The sequence below is a fragment of the Alligator sinensis genome, unplaced genomic scaffold, assembly GCF_000455745.1.
Source record: "Alligator sinensis unplaced genomic scaffold, ASM45574v1 scaffold1517_1, whole genome shotgun sequence".
NCBI classification, from domain to species: domain Eukaryota; kingdom Metazoa; phylum Chordata; order Crocodylia; family Alligatoridae; genus Alligator; species Alligator sinensis.
The window spans coordinates 303995-328353 of NW_005842459.1; the positions used below are offsets into that span (position 1 = coordinate 303995).

Below are 24359 nucleotides of genomic sequence, written 5' to 3' on the forward strand. Positions count from 1 at the left end.
TATAGTCCCTAAGCAACTTGGGAACTCTCTGCACTCACTGTGGTCAACATCTGGATTCAGGGGTGTGGACCCTCACTGGCTCTGGTAGGTTTTCGGTATCCCCTGTTGTACCCAACCTTGATCTTATCCCAGATGCTCATTCATCCTCATTATCATTTCCATAAGCCTGGGGATCCCACCCTATGTTTCTTGGTCCAGAAGCATCCTTTGGCAGCACTGTTGGGGGCTGCATTAGTAAAGGTTCTGTTGTGAGACCTCTGCCAACATTTTGGCTGCTGACGAGCATGTCTCCCTAGCGCCTTTGTCAGGCCAGGGTCTCTGTCCTGTGAACACGCATAGGATTTCATCTGATCATCGTGTACTACAGATGTTTGTCCACCAGGCCTGCTTGCCAGCTCATGTGATGCCTCGGGGCACCTATACACGTGACGGAGCTCTGTTCCGACACGTGCTAATTGTGTCCGAGCAGGTTCAATTAATCAAGTCTGCTGCAGTGTGCTAATTAGCACGCTCCAGCAGCCTCCACATCACCTGTATTCAGCATCCCCGCATTTCAAAATGGTGGCGGGGCGCTTTAACTAAAGCTTGTTGAACATGCTTTAGTGCTCCTGCCACCATTTTGAAGAGCAGGACACTGAATACACGATGCTGTGGGCGCTGCAATTAGAGCAGCTCTCGGAGTTGGTCTAATTAAAGTGCCCCGCGCCTCCACCCCACAGCATATGTATAGACACTCTCAGGCAATTTCCTAATGACTGTATAAGGGCCACTGAACTCCTTACATAGCTTTTGGCACTGCCCCTGCCCTCCTGGTTTGGTTCTGTACCCACACCAACTCTCCCATTTCATACACCAGTGACCCTGAGGTCATAGTAAGGTTTTTTTTGCCTTTGTGTGGCTCGAGCCTGATGTCTCTTAACAACTTGGCTAACTGAACTAGGTATCCTGCCATCTTTGTAACATATTCAGATGGATTGTTAAATTCTTCTGATATATTTACTCCAGAAACAACATCAACAGGTAGCAAATCTCCCATCAAACCCCCCCTATATATGCTGCATATCCTGTAGATGACTGCACACTGCTCCAGTAGGCCATCATGACATAAGGGAGTATCTCATTCCACTCCATCTGATTGTCTTTCATTAGGGAGGACAGCAAGTCAACCAGAGTATGCTTGACTCTTTCCACTAATCCATCAAATTGGGGGTGATACCGTGTGGCGCAGTTTTGTTGATTTCCAGAAGGTCACTACATATGTTGAAATAGTTGAGATTTAAAATTTCTCCCCTGGTCAGTGTGTAGGGATCATTGTACATGATGGTAACACACAAATCTCTCAACAAACACCTTTGCCACAGTCTGAGCATCCTGATCAGGGCGAGGGTATGCCTCTGCCCACTTGGAAAAATAGTCAGCCACTACTAAAACATACTTTTTTTCTATGTGATGTAATGGGTAGGGGACCCAGGATATCCATTGCTATCCCTTCCAGGGGTTGGCCAGCCTGCATGAAGACCACAAGGGCCCTGGGACTTCTCTTCAGTCTTTTTGGGCACCACACACCTCACATGACCTGCACCAGTCCTTAATAGATTTTATCCAACCCAACCAGAAATACCAAGACCGGACCTTATGAGAGACCTTCTCCATGCCCAAATGATCCCCCCATACTGGAATATATAGAGCTTGCAGAATTGTTGGTACTTCCTTCCCTAGTACCACGATTCGAATAAGCTTGGCTCTTTGGACAGATTATGGACGTTTTCACACCAATGTTCCTTGCCTAATGCTTAGCTCAGGCCATACTACCCGGTACCTCTTCAGGCACAGATGACATTGCCCCTCTTCAGGGAACTCCTCACTATCGATTTTCTTCTACCTTATTAGTTTTGCAATGTCAGCATCTTCCTGCTGTCTTGTACACCAATCTGCCAACTTTCTGGCTTCCTCTGTATTCAGGGTTGGTTCACCCCTGGCTGTCTCTATTGCTGACAGTGGCTGTATGCCCACTGCTTCAGCTTTAAGTTCAATTTCCACTATGCGAGGCCTATGGGACAAGGCATCAGCACTCTGGCACTGTCTCCCAGGGCGACGCACTATTTGGTAGTCAAACTCAGCCATCTGTTCTAGCCATCTAGCCAGCTGTCCTTCAGGTTGTTGGAAATTGTGTAGCTACCGGAGAGAACTGTGGTCTGTTTTTAACATGAAGCGTCTCCCAAGGAGAAAGTATCAAAAATGCTCGGTAAAGGTCACCACAGCAAGCAATTCCTTTCTTGTAGTTGCACACGGGTGCTCACATTTGTTTAAGGCTCAGGTTTCATAGGCTAGTACCTTCTCCTGGCCTCTTTCAACTTGCGACAAAACAGCTCCGATGCCAACATCAGTTGCATCAGTGTCCAACAAGAAGGGTAACTTAGGGTTTGGATATGCTAAGATAGGGGATGACATTAACTACCGCTTTAGCACTATAAAGGCATCTTGGCATACCCTGGTCCAAACGAACTTTGCCGTACTGGAGAGCTTACGTAAGCGGCTTGCAGTGGTACCAAATCTGCCACAAATCTTCTATAATAGGAAGCTAGACCCAAGAAGCTGCACAGTTTTCTTACATTTCAAGGTACTGGCTAGTCCTGAACAGCCTCCACCTTCTCTGGATCTGGGCCTATCCCTTCCACGCAGATCACATATCCCAAAAAGTTCACTTCCCTGCAGAAAAGCTGACATTTGGTAAGTACAATTGGCTTCCTTCAGCCTCTTAAATACTACTTTCAGTTTCTGCAAGTGCTCCTGAAAGGTTTGGCTTATCACAATGATATCATCCAGGTACACCAGGCAGGATATCCCTTGCAAATCTGCTAACATGATATCCATCAGTCTCTGAAATGTACTAGGAGCATTACATACACCAAGGCATAACATTCAACTCAAAAAGTCCCTTCTTAGTGCAGAAAGCTGTCTTAGCTCTGTCCTCTGGGTGCACTTCCACCTGCCAGCACCCACGAGCCAGATCGAAGGCAGAGAACCATTAAGCTTTGGCCAGGAAGTCTAGCATGTCTTCACTTTAAAGTAAGGGGTAGGCATCCTTAATATTAACATCATTCAGTCTATGATAATCCACACAGACCCACACGCCTCCCCCTTTATTCTGCACCAAACCAAAGGGGCAGCCTATGGGCTGACAGAGGGCCTGATGATGCCTCTTTCTTCCATCTCTTGCAGCTGATGATCAAACACCTGCTGGAAATGGATGGTGTAACAGGGAGCTAGATGCCCCTGTTACTGGAAAGGGAGGCATACAGCCAAGCCTGCCACATAAGCAGACAAGCGGCTGAGACAAGGGGTGAGGACCCCAGACTTAAGTAGCAGCAGATGAGGAGTAGGCAGCTCACTAGTCCTAGGGGCACACACTTGTGGGAGCTTGCAATTCACCTGATGCTGATAAGGCAACACCCTGGAGATAGATAAGGGTAGCAGACCAGGAGACAGGGGCCTGGCTGAAGGAGCTGAGATCTCCGAAGGGAGAAAGCGCTGGGGTACATGGACCAGAACGAACTCACTGGGCAGTGCGATGAGGACTCCGGAGTGGGAAGGCTCTGGTGTTTACCCAAGGAAGGGAATGACTTTCATGCCAGTGATAGCTTGTCTTTCCTTTACGTTCATTTATCCAGGCCAGAGATGTTTGAGTTACGGTGATAACTCTCCTTCTCTTTATGTTAGTTTACTCAGGGTGCTTGTCCACTTATAGTGGGGAGGTTTTGGTTAGGTAGACGGCTTATCTTTATGTTATAACTAAACTGGTGGACTGAATGTGACTATCAGGAGAAGAAGAAGGTCACAGTATGCCAGAGAGGCACATCAGGAAGTCCTTCCAGGAGCAGGGGAATGAGTTCCAGCGGAGCCACGTTGCACAAGATTGGGAGCAAAGGCAGAAGGGAGGAGTTGAGGCCATGAGGGTCAGAGCCCATAGTCTGGGGAGGGCAGACTGCAGTAGGTTACAGGCCATGTGGGCCGATCCTTTACTAGAGAGAGAGAAGAGCGAGATCTTATGAGGGAGGATAGGGCAAGATGCTGCATTTATTGATTAAGTGCTTAACGCACACACACACACACACACACACACACACACACACACACACACACACACACACACACATCATACCCCAATTTCTCTTCTGCACTGGTATATGGTACCAGTCTTATCAGTGCACGGATCAACTTAGTGGCCAGCCAAGTTGATCACAAGTAGGAGCTGGGTTCCTGCCAGTCCATCTCGTCAGACGAACCAATGCTCCAGGATGACATGCAGAACAAGACACAGGATGACAAGTGGTGAAGGCCAACAGGGGTTTGGCTCAGAAGCCAAGACCACCTGACAGTGGGGCTAAGGTGCCTGGAACCCAGATAGATAAAAGGAGGCAAAGCTGGGAAGGCTGAGGTTCCTACGAGGACTCTGAGGCCTGAAGGGCCAAACAATCAGTGATGGTAACTGGTAACACCTGCAAGGCTGTAGTGGAGGTCAGAGGCTATGAACACAGCCCCTAAGGCACTTGGCATCCCCAGACACCAGCAGAGAGTGACTGGACTAGGTTCCTTCTGGGCCTTGGGCAGCCTCCCATACTCTTCTCTTCAAACAGCATCAGGCCAGTGAGAGGGAAGGGCCCAAGTGAAGTGGCAGGAGTTGGGCAGTCACCAGAGGGTGTCACAGCACTGCTTGACCCCAGCCCTGCCACAAATGGGTACTCTTCGAGGCCCCTGTTTGACAGCTGTGGCATTGCCAGTATCAATCTGGTGCTTTGTTAAACCTGTATGCCCTAGGCCATGGTCTCCATGGTACATCTGCATATTCCAATAGGACTTTTGGCACTTCTCTCACTTACTCAGGCTCCAGGCCATGATGACTTGACTTGAACTCATGTTCCAATTTTCCTGCATTCCACTGAAGGTTACCAACTGGCGCTCTAAGGTTTGGGCTCTTGTCTGACCTCAGTAATCTTATAGCAATGAACCTCTCTGATCCAGGGTTCTTCTGCAGGACAGCCACACCTGTCTCAAATGTCCCAATTATGGGGGTGCCCTGATATGTGACTCGTGGGTCTGTTGATGCATTAGCAACACACACAGGAATTTCACCCCTGTGGCTCTTACCCACTGCAGTTCCCACTAGCAATCTCGATTCATCAGGGATTTCTGGGAGTTGCAGTCCAAATGAACAGTCAACACAGCTCTGCAGATTGCTCCCGGTTCCTCCTGCTGTTACACATATTACATTCACATTACACTCTTAAATGACTATAGGATCCTACTGTCTTTGCCCTCACTCTGTCTGCCCAGTTCCTCCCCTGTGTCGTCCTCCCCTTCTGGTTGTTCTTCTCTTAACTTGAGTTATAAGCATTTCTGGGCAGGGTCTCCAGGTCTCCATATTTACCTACATTGTGAAGCGATGTTCCCATCTGGGGTGCCAGAGAATGAATAAAGAAGTACAGAATAACAGTGGCCACGATGCAGGCGTGACCTAGGCTATATTTCAGAGAGAAAACACACACACTGCGTAAGATTTAGGAAAACAGGGCACTTAATTAAATGTCAGAGTGATGGACAGAGCTGGGACAAGCCTCGAACAAATATCAGAAAGATGGACAACCTCAGACAGGCACAGAGAGATGGATGGATCTGGGACGAGCACTAGGCTTCACCCCCAGCAATGTCAGAAGCAGTCTAGCTAGGAGCCTGTTTAAATACAGCTGTTCCTCACATAATTTTGGCACTGTTTCTCTGACCAATATGAACAAGGAGTTTTTCCAGAGTGTTCTGCCTGCCAAATGCACCATTGATTAAGGGATACATAGTCTGATTTTACTATGCTTGGTCACAAAATTCACATCCCTATTTCTCAGGGAAACTGGACTACAGCTCTGCATTTTAAACTCAGATTTAATTAGCATCTCTCTGATCAAACTGTGGACAGCACTCACAGAAGACCCCCACCCTCCCCTTCCAACGCAGACATCAAAGACAGGCAGACAAAAGAAAGACAACTGAGGGATGGGAGCAGAACAGAAATACAGAAGAAATGCTACCGAATTGTGAGAAACGAAGACCTAATATTACAGAGCAAATGCAAGGGGCATCTACTTGGCAATCTGTAAGTCATCAGAAGAATGGAAAACATAATTGAATAATCAATCAGTAAGACAAGGTTGAGAAGTGTCACAGCAAAACAATTGATACTTGGAGGTCAGTCATGAAGCCTAAGATCTAAACTAGAAAGAGGAGGACAACAGTGAAAGAACAATGTGTTTTTAAGGTGCCGCCATTACAAGAGGTGTTTTCATGCAGGTATTTGAATGTTGGTTCAGTGTTTAGATAAGTGTTTAGAGTCCTGTAAATGGCAGAAGAAAAAATCATGGAAGGGACTCTGGAAGAATGAATCTGCTATCCACAGCTAGTGTTGAGTGAAAGGCTGAAAAGGAGAGATTTTAAGGACTCCATTTTGGAGAACGATCAAAAAAGTGATACGGTGGAGCTCCATATTGACTTCCTCTCCAAGATTTCATAACAGACATAAGTTAGAGGCAAAGTTTTTGGCTCCCCCTCCACCCACATCGAAGGGGAAGTCCTGCAAACTCTACCTGAGATCTGCAAGTAAGCTTTGGTTCTTTCCAGGTCAGATGCCATCACTAGCCCGTCTGACTTGGCAGACGTCTCATCTGGGTGAGGCTTAGAGGCAGTTGAGATGTACGTGCTACACAACCTGTGATCTCAATTTTGCAAAGAGAATTTACTTAATAATTCTGTTACGGAAGCACAAGTCAAAATAGAGTACAGCTCATTCTCCAACAGCTGTCTGAGTTCCCTAGTGACATCAGCTGAAAGTACCATATTTTCTTACATACAACATGCACTCCCCACAAAGAAACCACTCAAAAGCAGCTGCTGGGAATTTCTGTGCATGTTATATGTGATAACTATGGTAAGAACAGTTTCTGCCAGTTATGGTCAAGGGAAGCAGAACAACGAGCAGGCTCTGCTCTAGCTCTTGCTACTCAGTTATTTGCCACAAGGAAAGATCTTTTTTCCCTCCTTCTTTTCAAAACCAAGGTGTGCATTGTATTTTGGGCATGAGTATGCCAAAAATATGTGAATATGATTTTTTTTGAGGAGGGAAGGTCCCAAGACTAGACTAAAAATTCTTTCTGCATTCAAAGAACAGACTAACTTAACACCGAGTCATTTGTACCATCACTTCTCTGAACTTCACCTTACAAAGACATCACAGTCTATCTAGCAGTAGTTCAAACTTAGCAATTAGAGCTGAATGAACGATGCATAATGAATAATCTGCTTGTCAGCTTTCACCTCGTTTTATGTCCACGAAATGTTCACACAGATTGCAAAGTTCTCACATTTATTTGTTAATAGAAATAATATGCGATTTTCCCCCCCGTACAAATATCAACCTAACAGTTTATTGAAAATAGTCCATATTCAAAATTCATGCCATGCTGATGAGAGACATAAGCTAAGTGGTTCTGCTTCTGCTCCCTGATTGGAGGATTTATGAAACAAAAGTCACACCGCACTATGAATTTCCAACCTGACTATCAAACACACATGCTGGAATTCGTTTTTAATGAGAAGTCAGCCTTTGGGCTGCATGATTACTTCTCTGGAGATCTGGTGCTGGTCACCAGTTGAGCATTCACCCATTCCCAGAAGGTAAAGAGGAGAAGGCCACAAATGCTGCTGAACTAAAACTTGCTGGCAAGTCTGAATATCCATGGACCATCCTCCTCCCATACACTGTGCTTAGCTCTCTTGCCAGTGGAGCAAGCCTGAGTAGTGAAACAGCAGACTAAAGTCTGAAGACTGGCATCTAGTAGTGGGATTAATGTTGATGCCAATATTGAGGACAAAGTGTTTCCCAATGTCTACTAGGCTGCTGTGCTGTCTCAGAAGTCGCTCCAGCTGCCCTTCTTAAGAGAAGCCCCCAGGGTACAAAGTCTCCAAAGGGTGTTAATTTATATCCCACTGCATCATCTTTGAGGAATCAGCCCTATTCGTGGGTGGATCCATACTGTACTAAAGCTGGGCGCAGTGCAATACATAGCTGCTCAGAGCATGGAGCCCCTGGGGTGATGGGGGGATACCAGGGAGCTGGGCAGAAAGCAGGTACATGAAGGGAGGATCCTGCCTCTTGCTGAAACCACTGCTGCAGTCCACAGCTGGCCTGAAGGCAAGGTGGGGGCCAGGGCCACTGCTGCCCTGCTATGGCTGGGGACTGTGGAGAGCAGCTGCATGGGGAGCTGAGTGCCAGTGGCTGCAGCGAGCAGGTTCCTCCTTCCAGTGCTTGCTCCTTGCTCGCCTCCCCCACCATATTCCCTGATGGCCAGGAGAAGGGCCAACCTGCTCACCACCACTGCTCTCCGTGGCTGAGCCAGGTTCTCCACACAGCTGAGCTGCTCCCTGAAGCATGAGGACAGCAGCAGTGGCAGGGGCAGGAGTGCTCACACCAATGCACCCCCCTTGCTCCAGTCTCTAGCAGTGCCAGATCAGACCTAGGATATCTCTCCTCTGGCAGTGCCCTGTGCACTGGAAGGTGTAATGCCCCCTGCTTATAATGCACCTGCCCAGCTGCTGATTTATCCTGGAGCAATGGCATAGGAGGAGACACAGAAAGAGGTAAGAAGTCAGAGGGCAGGAGGAACCTCAGGACCATCACTCAAGCATCTGGAGCAGAGCATAGAGATGATCACCGGGGCAGAGATTAAAATGAGGGGAGCAAGCACCAAAGACAGCAGCAGTTTGACACCACCCTCCACCTGTAGGCTGGCAAGGAATGGTTGGGGGGGTTTCCATGTACGAACATCTCATTGTTTTTAAATGAACCATGAAGCTCCTGGAATCAGGGTGGCCTTAGCTGCCTAGTTGTGAAAGGCAAAGCTGGAGCTGAAGGCAGCCTCCTGGCAGGATTTTATAAAGGCCTCTCAAGCTTCTAGAGATCTGCAGCTGCGGAAAACAAACACAGCCTGATACAAATGCAGAGCGCGCCCATCACACAGGTACACTCAATTACCGATTCATCAGCCCAAGTGAACTTGAAGGGCTTTTCAAACTCTACAGGAATTGAAATTAAAAAGAAAAAATCTTCTAGGGGGATAATACTCCGTGACACAGAGAGAAGCAGGCTCATTTTGCCATCTGCTTCAGCCTGGGGTGGGTAGAAGCTGTAGCCCTTAGTAAGCTAGTAAGGGAAGGATGGTCTGAGAGGATGAGACTGAACTATTCTTGTTCTTCCAAAGGTGACCTAAGACTGGGGATGGAGATAATATTGGGGATGATGTGCATCTTCTATTCCTTTCTGATGTCAAAGGAAAAAAAAAGCCTGAAAAGGTCTTCCCTGCTCACATACATCCCGCTCCCTTTACTTTTTTTTTAACATTAAACATTCAGCTTTAGTCAAGCTTGGAAGATTTTGTGGTAGAACAGTGCAAATAATTGATTTTTTGGTTCACTGCTCAAACTGAAAAGTTGGGGGAAAAAATCCTTTCATTGACCCAAACTAAGAATTTTTCATTTTTCTCAGGGGGAAAAAAAAATCATTTCAGGTCACCTGAATTGTTTCATTTGACTTGAAACCAAACATTTTGTATCAAGTTTTTAACCCCTTTCAAATGGTTTTGTATTACATTTTGGCAGTTTCTGAGACACAGACATCATTTCCGAACAAAGCATGCATTATTCCCTTTAAAAAAAAAAGAGGAGCCAAAACAAAACTTTTCCAACTCTCTTTAAAAAATGGTTTTGTTCATTTTGGCTGAAACTATTTGGCTTCAGTGCCATTTTGGGGCTGAATCAAGCGTTCACACCCCGCCCAAAACTAATAGCTAACCCAAAGGAGACCCTTCCCACATACACAACCCACAATTACCCAGCTCTGTAGCGTTCTACATGCTACGCTCGCCGTGGCCTCCCTGCCCTACAGCTCTACCGGTGGTCCATCACCGCACAGCTAAACATGAGCAGAAACAAGGCACGTGGCAGCTGCAGGACTAGTGAAGTGATGCTGTCTGGAGAACGGAGGGAGAGCTCAGTTACAGGGACTCCTGACACCTCTTTCTTAATTTTTTCTGTTAAGACCACTTTAATTTGGGGGGACTAGTTAATGCTTGAGAGAAACGATGTCTTTGTTAAAGACTGAACCTAAGCAAAATCATTAATCGATAATTGAGAGCTCCCAAAACACATGCTCTGAGGAAGCTCATCCATGACACTCATTGCAGAAGTAGAAACCTACCTGTCAGGTTTCATCACATTCCCCTGCCCCCCGACACACACACACACACACACACACACACACACACACACACACACACACACACAGAGTCAAACCCTCTTTATCCACTAGGAAGAAGACAAAGAACAAACAACCCTTTTTAAAAAAAAACAAACCCCTCTCTCCCTAAAAGGTGGATCCTAGCTGCATTTCTCCTTGTCTGCCTCAGTTATTCCCAGCAGGCACTGGGACGGTGCAGAGGAATACATGTGTAAGAGTCACGCTGGAATACTTCTGTTCAGCAGCAAGACACGCCGCTTCAGACGCCAGCTTCCCCTCGGCGTGCATGGAGAATATACGTCCCCCGAGGATGAGCAGATCATCACTGTCTCTTGTCGTCTTACCCTACTGCAGTGGTCAGCAACCCCTGGCACGTGTGGCGAGCATGGCACGCAAGGCCATTTTGCTCGGCACACCACCGCCAGCCCGGGCTCTAAGCAGCTGCTGCCAGCCATGGAGCCCAGGCTGCTCCCAGCAGGCGGCCGGGAGGCTGCAAGCCCTGCTGCAAGCTGACCGGGCTCCGTGGGCCGGCTGCAGCCGGGAGGCTGCAAACAGCTGCTCCAGGCTCCGGCATGTCGGCGCTCCAGCACCTTCCAAGGTAGACATTGTGGTTTTTTCAGCACTCCAGCCAAAAAACGTTGCCTACCCCTGCCCTACTGCATGGACACGAGACCTTTAGCTCCCTACCCAATACCTTTTCCTGCCCAGCTGCTTCCTTAAGTCTTCCTCCAAAGAAGACAGAAACTGCTTACTTTCTAGCTGCCTCTCTCTCACACACAAATAATAAGCCACAAGGTTCTTCAAACTATTTAAAAGCACAGTAGGTGTTTTAATTATGCGCATGAAGCAGGTCCTGATTATTATAACCTGCATGGAGCTGCAGGAACTGGCATGGGGGTGATGAGAGCCCCCTGATGTATCCCTTCTTGGGCTGGACTGCAGATGGTGGAAGCTTTGTGGTCAGGTGAGTAAGACCATGGCCTGAGGAATTGGAAAATTAAAACTAATCATTGGTGCTTAGGAGATGAAGGGCAAAATCAGCACTTAAATTCCCTGATGATGGAAGGGAATTTAAAGACAACCAATTAGATAGCAGATAATCACCCTTTTGTCTGTACAGAAACCACCCTGCGAAAACTACACTGGGTGCCCGTGAGACCATTTCTATTATCCCAGCCTCCTCATACCCTTTCAGGCCTGAAGTATCTGCCTAATGTTTTTGTAGTGCTGAGCAGCTTTGGTACCCCATGCCGTTAGATTAGCTATCATTACATCTTTAAGGGCACTGGAATTACCAAGTTGCGAAGTAATAGATTGGTACTTACAAGGCACAGCTGGGCAGCTTCAGATTAAGGAAAAAAAAACTGGGATTTTTGTTTCCTTGCTGCTTTGAACTGCTCTGCACTTTACATACAAACAGCACATAGTGGAACGGGGCCCGACCTCTGAAGCAGAAGAACTAGCTTTCCTTCCATCACCCTCCTCCACTACAACAAATGCTTCCACCACCTAAATACTCATCCAGCGGTGAGTCTCAACCTTTTTAGGGTAAAAGCACCCTCCTTAGACTTGAGGTACCCCCCCACTTTAGACCTGAGGCACCCTTTGGCAATGCCAGCCCTCTGCTTTCTCTTGTTTCTTGACTACAGAAACATAACAGAGCAGTGGTACTCAAACTCCCAGCCCCATGGGCCAGATCCAGTCCACAGGGTCACAACTATCTAACACACAGGTTCACATAATCTGGCCAGCAGGACTCCCCACAAGTTTGGCATCAGGGGAGCAGCAATAAACACTGCCACCACGTTCTCACTGCCAAATTTCCAGACCCCTGGAGGTTGAGCAGGACTATAATAGAGTAATTTTAGAACAGGAACAGACCCTTCCCTAATCAGAGCATCCTGAGGGGCCTGACCATGCCCCCCTCAGCTCAGCACTATGAAAGGGAAGGGAGGACTGCTCTAGCACCCCCTGGCTTCTAACCTGAGCCACTGCAGGCATGTGCCTGCATTTCTGGAATGTCTGTACACTTACAAACTGATTTAGCCTAGCCAGGTTAGACTAACCTGCAAAGATTGAATCAATTCAGGATCAGGCTTCTTGAATGTCTGTCCCTAGCCCTAAAAGCCAAACATACTCCTAAGGTGTAAATTCATCCCTGCTGACTGACACCCAGCATGGGTTTGGCTCAAAATAACTAGCTCGGGTTTTGAGGGGAGAGAGAACTGTAGGAAGAGGAAATGCAACCCCCAGAAACATTTGGAAGGAAAAAAGCTTTTATTTAATTGAGCCTCACTTATGGCAGGCTGAAAGAGCCAGGCCCACTGCTGCTTCTGTCATTCAGCCAGCCAGCGCAATTGTGAGTCAGAGTAGAATATTCCACGTGGCCGAAAGATCAATGGGCTTCGGCTCTTTCACCTTGACATAAGCAAGGCTCAATTAAATCCTAGCTTTCTTTCTGGAAACATTGCAGTGGTTTTGATTTTCTTTCTGAGGTGGTTCTTTTCCTTGGAAGCTTCGTCTGGGTATTTTTCTTATTTTTGACACTCATTAAATGACGGCCCTGCTTTTCTGTCAGACAGTAGCTCTGTTCTCAGCTCCCCTGATATACATCTGTGGTGTTTCGAACTTAACCAATGGCAACGTTAACAAGGAAGCTAAGAACTGGATCTGTCCCATGGGCTTGACAACTATTAAGGGCCAAATTTTACTCCTGGCAAAGCCAGTAGTAGTGCTGCCATCCATCTCAGCAAGACCAAGGTTTGGGGTGTATGTCGCCAACTGGCAAGTACAGCCAGATGGGTGGTGCCCACCCAGAACCATCACTGGCATTTTCCCATGGGCACAAATTGCACCACCTGATCCTGTGAGGGTAGGGAACATGGAGGGTGCTGTGCGCCAACCCTGTCGTTAGAGAATTGTATATTTTCTGATTTCCACTGCGTGGCTTGACTTAAAACAGTACTAATGAGCCACTTGCTTTCTTCCTCTCCTTCTGATCTCATATTCATGAGTCAGGGTTTCCTGGCACTAGACTCAGATGCTAAACGGAAATTGCTGCACAGTGACATATCTGTGTAGTTTCACTGTCCATTTATTTGCCTTTTCAAAGAGCTGCTGTGTTAAGCGAACATCTCTGCCTGGATCCTAGCTGGAGGAGTTTGCCTGGTACAGCTCGGTGCCTGTTAGGGTGGAAGAGAGTGACAGAGCATGCGTGCGATGGTGCAGGAAGGGGTACTCACAGCTCTGGACCTGGGTGAATATCCCAGGTTGTGTTCTCATGACAGCTTCTACCCTAGCTGATACTTCAGGGATGAACCCAGGAACTTTTGGAGCTAGAAGTATGAGCTAAAGAACCACAGCTAATGCTGAAACACACACCTGTCTTTGAAGGCTGAGCAGGTATGAACCTCCTATGCCCAAAACTAAACAAATTAATTTTTTGGCAAAAAAATTCAACCAGAAAGTGTAATTTTGGAGGCTAATTCATAGTTTTGACTGAAAAGAGGGGGGAAGGAGACCTGAAAACATTGAAATCTTTTGTCTTGGCATTTTTTAATGGAACACTTGGTCTTTCTGGTTGAAAATGAAGCTTTTTATTTTGAACTTGACTTTTTTTAATCAAAGGGCAGGGCGGTAAAATACACTGCCTGAAAATTAAACAAAATGTTTTATTTCTAGTCAAATAAAATATTTCAAGTAGAGCCAAGCTTTTATTTTCCGCTATTCAGCCACTGAACCAGAAAAAAATTCTTTGTACTACTCTACTAGTAATCTATTCCTTGCCTACATTCATTGTTATTTTGCTTTTCTGCAAACACCTCAGCAAATGAGCTGGCTGGAAGGAATGTTCAAGGAAATGTGAAATTTTAAGTGAAAATAATTTCAGATCCTGAAATCTGAACTGCAAACATCAGTGTTTGTACTTGGTGAATCTGCTGAGTTCATGTTAGGGAATATATTCTATGACCTGTGTTTGATCAGAAATTAGCCGACGGGACTCGGTTTGGATTATTACCAGTAGCAGACTGGTCTGGAGCAGCTGCAAGGCAACATTCAATGGTAGAAATTATTCAGTAAATAAAAGACAAATATGACTTGAGACCATCATCAACTCCTTGTGGTCAGTCCCAAAGTGAGAAAGAGGTTGAAACATTATTCACTATAAGTTATTCACCTGGAATAAAATTCTCCAATTCTGATTGATTTCTGTGGCCGTACCGTGCCATACCTGTTTCCATCCCTCCCCTGGTATGTCAGCGAATCTTGACCAGCTTCTTCAGCACCTGAGAATGACTTGGCACGTGAGAAGCAGGAGGGAATTTAAAGCCTTGAGCAGTCAAGAGGAACTCTTTCTCTCTTACCCTCTCTCTCACACACACACGCGCACATATACAGAGTTGTGGCTTGAGCCAGGCACTCCTAGCCCCTGATTATCTCATTTCATAGCACCCTCATCTGACATGAAAGGTGCAGGCTGCATCCAGTCTTCTTCAAAAGAATATTAATTATTCCCTAAGCCAGGCTGTCCAACTTGCATGCAGACTGCAAAGGGTTAACATGTGGCCCATGGGCTCCCATCCAGCCACCATTCCTCCCATTGCTCCTGCTCCTACAGCAACTGGGGGCTCTCTCTTCCTGCTTCTGCTTCCTGTTACTGTCACTGGGGACAGGTGGATCAAAGAACCATCAAAGCTGCTAAGCTGCTATGGCTAAGGCAATGGCCCACAAGTGAGTGATGTGGCCACTAATACATGCATCCACCTTTGACTCCCCAGGGGAAACAACCAGTATCCTATTGGCAGCTGGCTTATAGGGGCCAGCCTTCAGCATGAGTCCAGCAAGAGGCTTGAATGTGCGCTCTAAGGTTAGGGACAGAAGTTACATATAAACCAGTTTAAGTGATCAGAAACTGGTTTAAATCTGTAACAGAACAGAAGCTCAGTGCACATAAACCAGTTTCAAAATGGCTGAAGCTGGTTTAAGATAAACTGGTTGAATGTAGTATCAGACTTAACTGATTTGGGCATGGGTGTCTGGTGCCTCTTGAGTCAGGGGGGGCATGTGCCCGTCCTCACATGAGTCAGTGACTGGGGGGAAAGGGCGGGGGTCCCCCAGCGACCAATCCCACTGATGGCACTGGTGCTCCCACCTGCCCCCCTGCCCATCAGCTAAACAGGGAGTGCAGCCTGGCAGGGGGTGCACTGGCACTCTCAGGGGGTGTACCCCCATGCACCTCCTATGTGTCACAACTGGTTTTGGGTCAAACTGGTTTATGACTGTCCCAGCTCCCTTCCTGGTTCAAGTTAAATCATAGTCCCCCAGCATGCTCTGAAGCCCTGGGCTGGGCTGTCTGCTCCAGAGAGCGGGGTTGGTCCTGCCCCTCTACTCTTTAGCTGGAGCAGTGAGGGCTGACTGACAAGCTTGGGGGAGGGGGGGAGGCAAACCCAGCTGGAGATGCAGCCCAGTTTACAAGGGGGAAAGGGTCCCCCACAGGCAATCTCCAGGCCAGGGAGGGGAGTTAAACACCCCATTCCCCACTCAAACTTACTGTTGGCTGCAACTGTGGACTACAAATCCCAGAGGTACTTGGAAGCAGGACAAGTAAGTGATGAGCAACCCTGCAGATTCCTGCTGCTGGACTGCAAATCCCAGAGACCTCAGGGGCAGTGGAAAGAGGAAGTGAACACAGTCAGACAGCTGTGCTCTAGTGTCCCCCAGCTCCTGGCCTGAGCCACTGCAAGGATGTGGCTGCATTTCCTGAATCAAAGGTAAATGTCTGTTCAATTCTGTTTCAATTTAATCTGTGCAGTTTAGACTAGCCTACAAAGACTGAATTGATTCAGCCTTGGGCTTTTTGACTGTCTGTATCTAGCCTTTGAATTTTGGTGGTGTTAAGTAATGGCTTAACACAGGGGTTGTCAGCCGGGGCTACGTGTACCCCTGGGGGTACTTTGAAAGGTCCCATGGGGTATGCGGGGGCGGGTGCGGATGGAGTGCCACCACCCCTTGTTGCTGCCTCACAGGAGCAGGTCCAGGGCAAGGCGAGAGCAGGGCTACACAGACGCACTGCTGCCACTCACCACACTCCTGCTTGGTGCCTGGTCACTCGCCCCCCCCCGGGGTACACTTACTAAAGAGGGGGCTGCCAGGGGTACACTTATTTTAAAAGGTTAAAAACCCCTGCCTTAGTGGCTGTAGCACTGGTCTTGGCTCTCCATGCTTAGGTTTCCTGTGTGACTTTAGACAAGTTTATTCTAAGATCCCCCGCTGTAAAATACGATAAAAAGTTGCTAAAAGAAAGTTCTAAAGAGTCAGTATTGGACATAAGAAGAGAACTGCCTTCTGGAGAAGTTGATGTAATATAACTGAATAGCCACATAGACATCTTTCAGAAAAGGGCTCACATATGCCCATTGAAAATATCAATAGAAAAGTGTAAAAACCTTATTGTCACAGTGCATCCTGTGTGTAGGCAACTGCACACAGCAGAAAGGAGGAAAAGTGAGGACCACACAGCTCCTAATAAACAGCACAGGGCTAGTATCACAGATTATAACGATGTTCTGGAATATGTAAAATTAAATGATTTGGGGTTCGTAGCACTACTTTTCCGCAGGAAGCATGGAAGGCTGTTATTTCAGAGACATTTTTCTAGAATTGCTAGCAATTTAAAGGAAAAACATAGCTATAAAGGACTGCCTTCCCTGTTAAAGAAATACAGGGAGTGTAGGCTCCACACGTTATAACTGGAAACCCAAAGCAAGATAGACCACTAACAAGTAAAATTTCATATATTGCCAAGTGAAAAGGCAAAATCACAACTAAAACCAGTCAAAAGAGCTTTATATGAAAAGGGCATTAAGATAAGAGAGTTTGGCTTTACTTCTTAGAAGGGAATTTACTTATATCCCAATATGTAAATTCCTCTAAACAGATAGAACATTATTTAGAGAAAGAGCTGCAAGTAGGTCAGAGAAACTTCTATAGAAAATCAACATTGAAAATGCTGCTAGTAACCACCAACTAGGTAAATATCTGGGATTAGCAGGGCTCATTGCTATGCAATACTGGTTGAAAACTTTTTAAAGGCATGTTGTTCAATCAGAAAATGTGATTTCATCCAAACTGAAGATTCCTGCCAGAATGTATCAATTGAGACAATATTTCACTGAGAGCAAAACGAATTAAAAAAATTAAAGTGTCTTGATAAAGTCAAATGTTTATCAAGCTTTTTTTGGAAAAGTCTGTCTATTTTACATTGGCATTTCTGAACAACTTTTCATTTCTACACCTTTTTATATTGCAAGATAAAAAGACATATTTTAAAGGTTGAAAGCTAAATGAAACATTTTAGTTTATATGAAATTTTAGATATTTGATTTTGTTAAACTCAAAATGAAAATAAATGTTGATATGCAATTTCCTTCAAAATGTAAATTCTGGTTGCCACAGAGTTCTATGGCAAGGTGAAAAAAAAGTATTAAAGTTTGTATAGAAATACAAGCAAAGGACAGATTCCAGGAAATTGTGAAACATGCTCTGCTTATTCTGATCCATATCATAAATAAGAAATTTGTAAGTGTTTATAGGTTCTTTTGGACATTAAAATTAGACCAAACTGTCAGCAGTAAACTTAGAGATTGCAAAAACAACCCCCCAAAAACCAAAAAAACCAAACAGAGCATATTTCTAGAAGAGTTTTGAGATGCACAATGTATTTCATCCATTCAGCCTGAATTAAGAGAGACAGGAACTTGTCTGTGGACCAGATACTAGACCACTTACTAGGTCTCCAAGTGGTATTTGGGTATCTAAGCACAATCCTATTCTGCCCTACTTGAGTCCCTGAAAACCTGTTAAAACAAGAGCTGGGTAGACTGTCCTTCTTGCTAAAATGAAGGCACATTGCAAATGTAGATAAAATCATGGGATTTTAGGGACTTGAGCAGGGTGCAATAGGCTTATACTTAGCCACCTAATAAGTAGAATAAGATCTGGCCACATCTGTGAAGATACAGAGAAAGCATTTGACTGTGTTGAGTGTCTTGTCATAATAAGCTCTCTTAGTTTGTATGGACATGGTCTCAAACTTAGTATCTAAATGAGAATCATAAACTTAATCAAAAGTGCTTGTGCTTTGGTTGATGGTAAATGAATTCTCACCATGGGGGCAATAAGACAAGGTTATTGGCACTCACTACTTCTGTTCATCCTTGTAATGCAGCTACTGGCACAGAAAATTATTCATAATGAGAATATTACAGGACTCATATTTTGAACCAGAGAACAGAAAGCAGCCTTTTATAAACAGATGATATACTTCTGTACCTCACACTTCCCTTGGCCTCCGTCCTGTAGTTTTACAGAGATTAAATACTGTTAGACAGATTTATGGCTGCCAAGCAAATATTCAAAAGACAAAATTATTGCCTATGTTTGCTATATAGAATAGATCGTAACCACAGATGCATTCTCTTGGGCATCTACAAAAATAAATATTTAGGGCTATATTTTAGTCACGCAGCAGATTCATTCCATAAGGATCTCTTACAGAAGCTTCAGGATGAAGTCATAACGTAGAATAAAAATGTATAAAACCTGGGTGACGTGCCAGTATAATTTGTATGAACAGGCTTCTGCCTGTTTTCCACTACTTTGTTACTTTGGACAATACTAAAGATGCAGTTCGACAAGTTAGAAAGAAAATGCAAATGGATTTTTACCGGTCTTTTTAATAAAAACCTTTGATTAAAAAGGAATTGTTGCAATATCCTTTACAGCAGGCTGCTACTGGGCTTCCCAAGTTTAAATAATATTTTGGAGCAGCAAAATCAAGAACAAATAGATATGCTGAATAAAGATTAGGAAAGATTCACATTAGCTCCACATAAAATAATCTTTAAGTCTCCTCAGGCCTTACCATGACAGAGCATAAAGAAATAACTGAGATGGATCCTTATATACGGCAGCATTAGAAATCTGAGATCTAAATCTCTGCTTAAAGCATCTGGTAGAGTTATTTACGCCATTGCAAAGTGGGTGGAAAATACCGCCATAAGATGCACGGCAATGAGCACTTAAGATCCCTAACATCTAAGAGCTACCACTAATATACAAGATAATGCTGGTTACCACACTTAATGACCCTCTGATATTTACCCCAGAAGACCCCAATACCTGAGAAAGCAACCTTGCAAAAAAAATTATATAATATTCATTATTATTTATTATTTGTACTGCTGCGGTAGTGAAAAGTAGCAGTCATGGACCAGGATCCCATGGTGCTACACACTTTAAAAACATAATGATGGTCCCTGTCCCAAAACATTTATAATGCATGTATAATATTGCAAGATACAACTGAAGGCTACAGACAGGGGGGAGAGCACAAGAAAACAATGAGACTACACTCGTCAGCATTCTAGACAGTGGGCTCAGCACACCAGGTGTCTAATGGTTGTCAAGATTTTTGTTAACGCCACAAAAATATTGAAAAGTAAAAAAAGATTAAATAAAATGAAAGGGGTCTACGTAATTCCCATTTGCACCTATATTCCTAGCTGCGCAGTTTTGCAACAGAGAGAGAGCTATAAAATACAAATCACTTAAAACATAGCTGATAAGGCCAATTTTATTCTAGGATTCTCGGTGGGAAGGCGTGCTAGGTAGAATGTATATGTGCTTGCAAAGTTTGAACTGAATTAACAAAATAAGCCATCAAGATAAATGGAAAAAAGCAATTGACTTCCAAATGGAAGAGGAAGAATGGACTGAGATAATAACATGTGCAAGTAGCAGTGCGATTGCATGTAATTTGATGGCAACGCAGTGCAAGCCTTAATATAGCTTCTATTATGCTTCTTCCCGATTATGGGCCTTGATGTTACTGATTCATAAGCAGTTCTGGAAAAACTGCAATGGAGAAGGGAGCTTAGAACATGTAATTTGGTTTTGTTCTAAAATGCAGGGATCTGGGCAGAAAATAGTAACCATTGCCAAAAGTATCAGTGGAATGAGCAAGCGTTGAGTTCTCTCCACTGGAAAAAGTCTGAGGAACAGATGATACCCAGACAGAAAAATCTAAACTTCAAACTCTTATAAAGACTTCCCTGGCAGGAGAACTTACCCTGTTTCAGCAACCTAGTTAAGCATTGGCTTAAATTCAAGCAAGTGCTCATATCCCAGTGAAGTCAATGGAACTAAAACCTGTCTGCGTGCTGAAATGCTGAATCAGATCCACGAGAACGTCAAGGAAGTCTTTGTTCTTCCCGTGGTGAATTATTAGACGGTGCATAGCCCATTGTGAACCTGGAGCGCTGGACTTAAGTCGTTTAAAATCAGAATGAACAACGCTAAAACTCTATGATTCCCTTTCTTAAGCTAAGTGACAACATAGTCTCCCATCCAATGGACAAATATTGCAAAAGGAGTAGATGACAGGACTGACTCAAAGCCTGCCAGCACTTGGCTTCAGGCACCTTTTGGTGCCTTTTGCACCAGTGATATAAGAGAGTCAGTAACATCTGTATGGGTGAAAGCCTCTGTCCAAGCAAGAACCCTAAACAGTCACATTGTAGATGGGTAGAACAAGGGGATTTCCAGCCTACCGACAGCTTCAGGCCCCCTCTGCAGCTTCATGGAGTATTATAGCACCACAAAATCTATGGGATGCCCTAATGATCCATGTGGGGCGTCATGCTTGAAGACCATTTCTGCAGCCACTCAGCACCCCCTCTGTCCTGTCTCCCCTAAGCAGGGAGCCTTGCCTCTGCCGTGAAAGGAGAATGGTCCCCCTGCAGTGAATCCCGGACATTAATATAGATGTAAATATTCAACAGCCTATCTCCTTGTCACTGTTTATTGTCTGATCTTTTTCTCTTTACTACTCCTTTAGTGCCATCCTCCACCTACTGAGTAGATGTGTTAAAAATAAAATAACAACTGAGGGCGGGATTTTCCAAAGTACTCAGTGTTGCCTGACTCTGTTCTCTTTGAAGTCAGCAGGGGCTTTATTATTGACTTCAACAGAAGCAGTTAGGTCAACACTGAACACGGTAAATATGCATATTCATGAAGCTAACAGTGTTTGCTAACAGTGTGTATACGGGATATATTGATAAGACTGCAGGAAAAGAGTTACATTAAAAAAACAGAAGCACACCCAAAGTCAAGTGTAGAGACAGAGAGAAAGAAGCAGGTTTTAAACCAGTTAGCCAGCCAGACATCATGAGACCAGCTACATTTTCCTGAAGAATCGCAGCAAATATAAAAAAGGGGACAGCTACACAGGGGTGGAAAGAGGATGCCGCGCACCAGATCTAGTAGGCTTCTTTACTATTCATTCCATCCAGGAAGAGCGCACACCAACTGCAGAGACTTCCTCAGCCTGATGAAGGGTTTTTAAACCCGAAAGCTTGCTAAAGAATTTTTTCCAACTATTTAAGCTGGTCTAATAAAAGATATCAGATTCACCCAACGAACCTTGTCTGCACATGTCCTTAGACCAGGGGCGGGCAATTATTTTGGGCAGAGGGCCACTTACTGAGTTTTGGCAAGCCATCGAGGGCCGCATGACAGGCAGCCCAGGGCAGATAAATATTAATTTTCTAAATGTTTTAGGGGCCCCGCAGGCCGGATAGAATGGCCTGGCGGGCCGCATCTGGCCCCTGGGCTGCATTTTGCCCACCCCCGCCTTAGATCAACATGGCTAACGCCTACAGCCGAGATCTAGTAATGCACTTGAGAGAAAGGAGAGATTGTCAAAACTGACTACTGATTTCGAATGCCTCCATTTTTGCCCCACTTGGCTCATTGTCAAAGGAACCAATTCCAATGCTCACTACAATCAGGCCCTTGGAAAGGGGCTGATTTTAGAGGTATAAAGTGAAGCAGGGTATGCAAATATACCAGCCATTGTGCCAGTCTTACCCTTCCAGTGCCATAGCTGCAGAGGCACCACAATGGCAGGCAATGCTAAGTAGGATGCAATCCCCAAACACCTCCTTGTGAATGCTGGGGCCCAGAGATGAAAGGCTGGTATACTGCTAACTCCTCCCTCCTCCCGGTAGTCCCTGAAGCAGTCAGTGCCTCTGCTGTGTGCTTAAACACAAAGGTACCATCCTTGGCATGAGAGACAGCCAGGGAACAGGATCATTTCTCTTCTCCATGCCAGTTTCTGCATCCCTGACAACCCAGAAAACAATTTCGGAAGGAATTCAAAGGGGCTGTAGAAATTTACAACAGGGAAATCTGAGTGAGCGAGCGTATGTAAATAGAAAGAACGAGTGGCACATAATTACATCAAATTGTTACTTAGCAAGGGATGTAAATAACCAAAAATATGTAGAGAGCAAAAAATGGCGATGAATTAGAACTAATTACTTAAAGCTAATTAAAATAAGAATGCCTTGAATTGAAATATGTTAATAGCACTGAACCTGCCACCTACGAGGAAATTTAAATACAAATGCTAATGTAGCATCAACCTTCACCAGATGGGGGTGGAAAGTTAGGATTTAGAGCTCATTGTTATCTTGTGGGTATTGACTGTAACAATGCATTATTTATGATTACACTTGGAGATGGAATTTTCTAGCAGGCTCAGGTCTCCTGGTCACAGGAAGAAATAGATTATCAGGGATATGGGATGTGAAGTGGAGAAAACAATGAAACAAAACAAAATCCCTCAAAGATAGATGGGACCTGACATGCTTCTTCACATGGGAAGCACCTGAGTTGGGGATGTGCCGGGGTCAGAGAGTAGGGAACACAGGAGTTGGGAGGGCACAAAAAAGAAAATGGAAATATGGAGAACAGGGAGAGAGACAGCAGGGGAAGATGCAGGGGAAGGAGAGGAAATTCAGTGCTAAGAGGGAGCTCCCATCAATCTTCTCTGGCTCCCATTGCAGGAGCCGGTGGGGGCATGAAATGGGAGGAAGGACACTGGATTCTTCTTTGCGTCATGCAGATCACTAGTTCCTCCACACCGCACCCCCACCCCAGGCTGATCTTCCAGCATACATGTACCAGCAGCAATGCTAGCCATTCAAACTCTTCAAATCTAATGCCTGAACCCAGAGTGAGGCCTTAACTATCATGTCCACACACTGGTGAGGGATCACCCACACACAACCCTCTTACTGATTCCCAGTGTCTAAGCACCTCCCTGCTATTCGTAATTGCCAGCATCCAATCTCCCAGGTCTTCAGAGCCCCACAGTCTCCCATTCCCAAGTGTTAGGAACCAAGTCCCCATCTTTCCAACATAGGACAACCAATAAGCTTCTCTGCTTATTGGTTGTCCTATGCAGTTTGGTGAAACTGTTATAGCTATTTGCACCCCAGCTGTGGAACCACTGCCTTTGCATACGACAGGCTGCAGGCCCTGGAGTGGTGGGTGTCCGGCAGCTGGAAAAATCAGGTTCTGTTGGGCACATGCAAACTGAGGCACAGAAAGGGGTTGGCCAACATCTGCAAAAGGTTGGCCAAAGACCTGGGCTAGGGACAGAAATTACACATAAATCAGTATAAGTGATCAGAAACCAACTGAAACCTGTAACACAACAGGGCTAGGGACAGGAGTTACACATAAACTGGTTTCAGTTATCAGAAACAGAACAGAACAGAAGTTTAATACACATAAACCAGTTTTAAAATGGCTGAAACTAGTTTAAGATAAACCTGGTTGAATCAGACTTAACTGAATTAGGTCAAAATGGTTTATGAAACTTCTGACCCAGACCCCTTCCTTGTTCAAGTTAAATCAGAGTCCCCCAGCATCCCAGTATGCTCTGCAGCCTTGGGCTGGGCTGTGCTGTCTGCCCCCACCCCTCTGCTCCCTAGCTGGAGCACTGACGGCTGGCTCACTGGTCCCTCCACACAAACCCTTACTGGGATCCGGGGCCAGGAAGGTTAAAATCACCTTCCCCTGAGTACAGCGCTGCCCTGCCCTGCTGACTTACTTAGTGCTGGCCGTGACTTGGCTTACAAATCCCAAAGGCACCTGGAAGCAGGAAGAGAAA

The 24359-nt window shown here is 45.4% G+C and overlaps 1 protein-coding gene across 1 annotated transcript in view; it reads right to left on the reverse strand.

Moving 5' to 3' along the window:
- ELFN1 (extracellular leucine rich repeat and fibronectin type III domain containing 1) overlaps positions 1 to 24359 on the reverse strand; it is a 129770-nt gene that overhangs the window by 70789 nt on the left and 34622 nt on the right. The gene's annotated exons all lie outside the window — the stretch shown is intronic.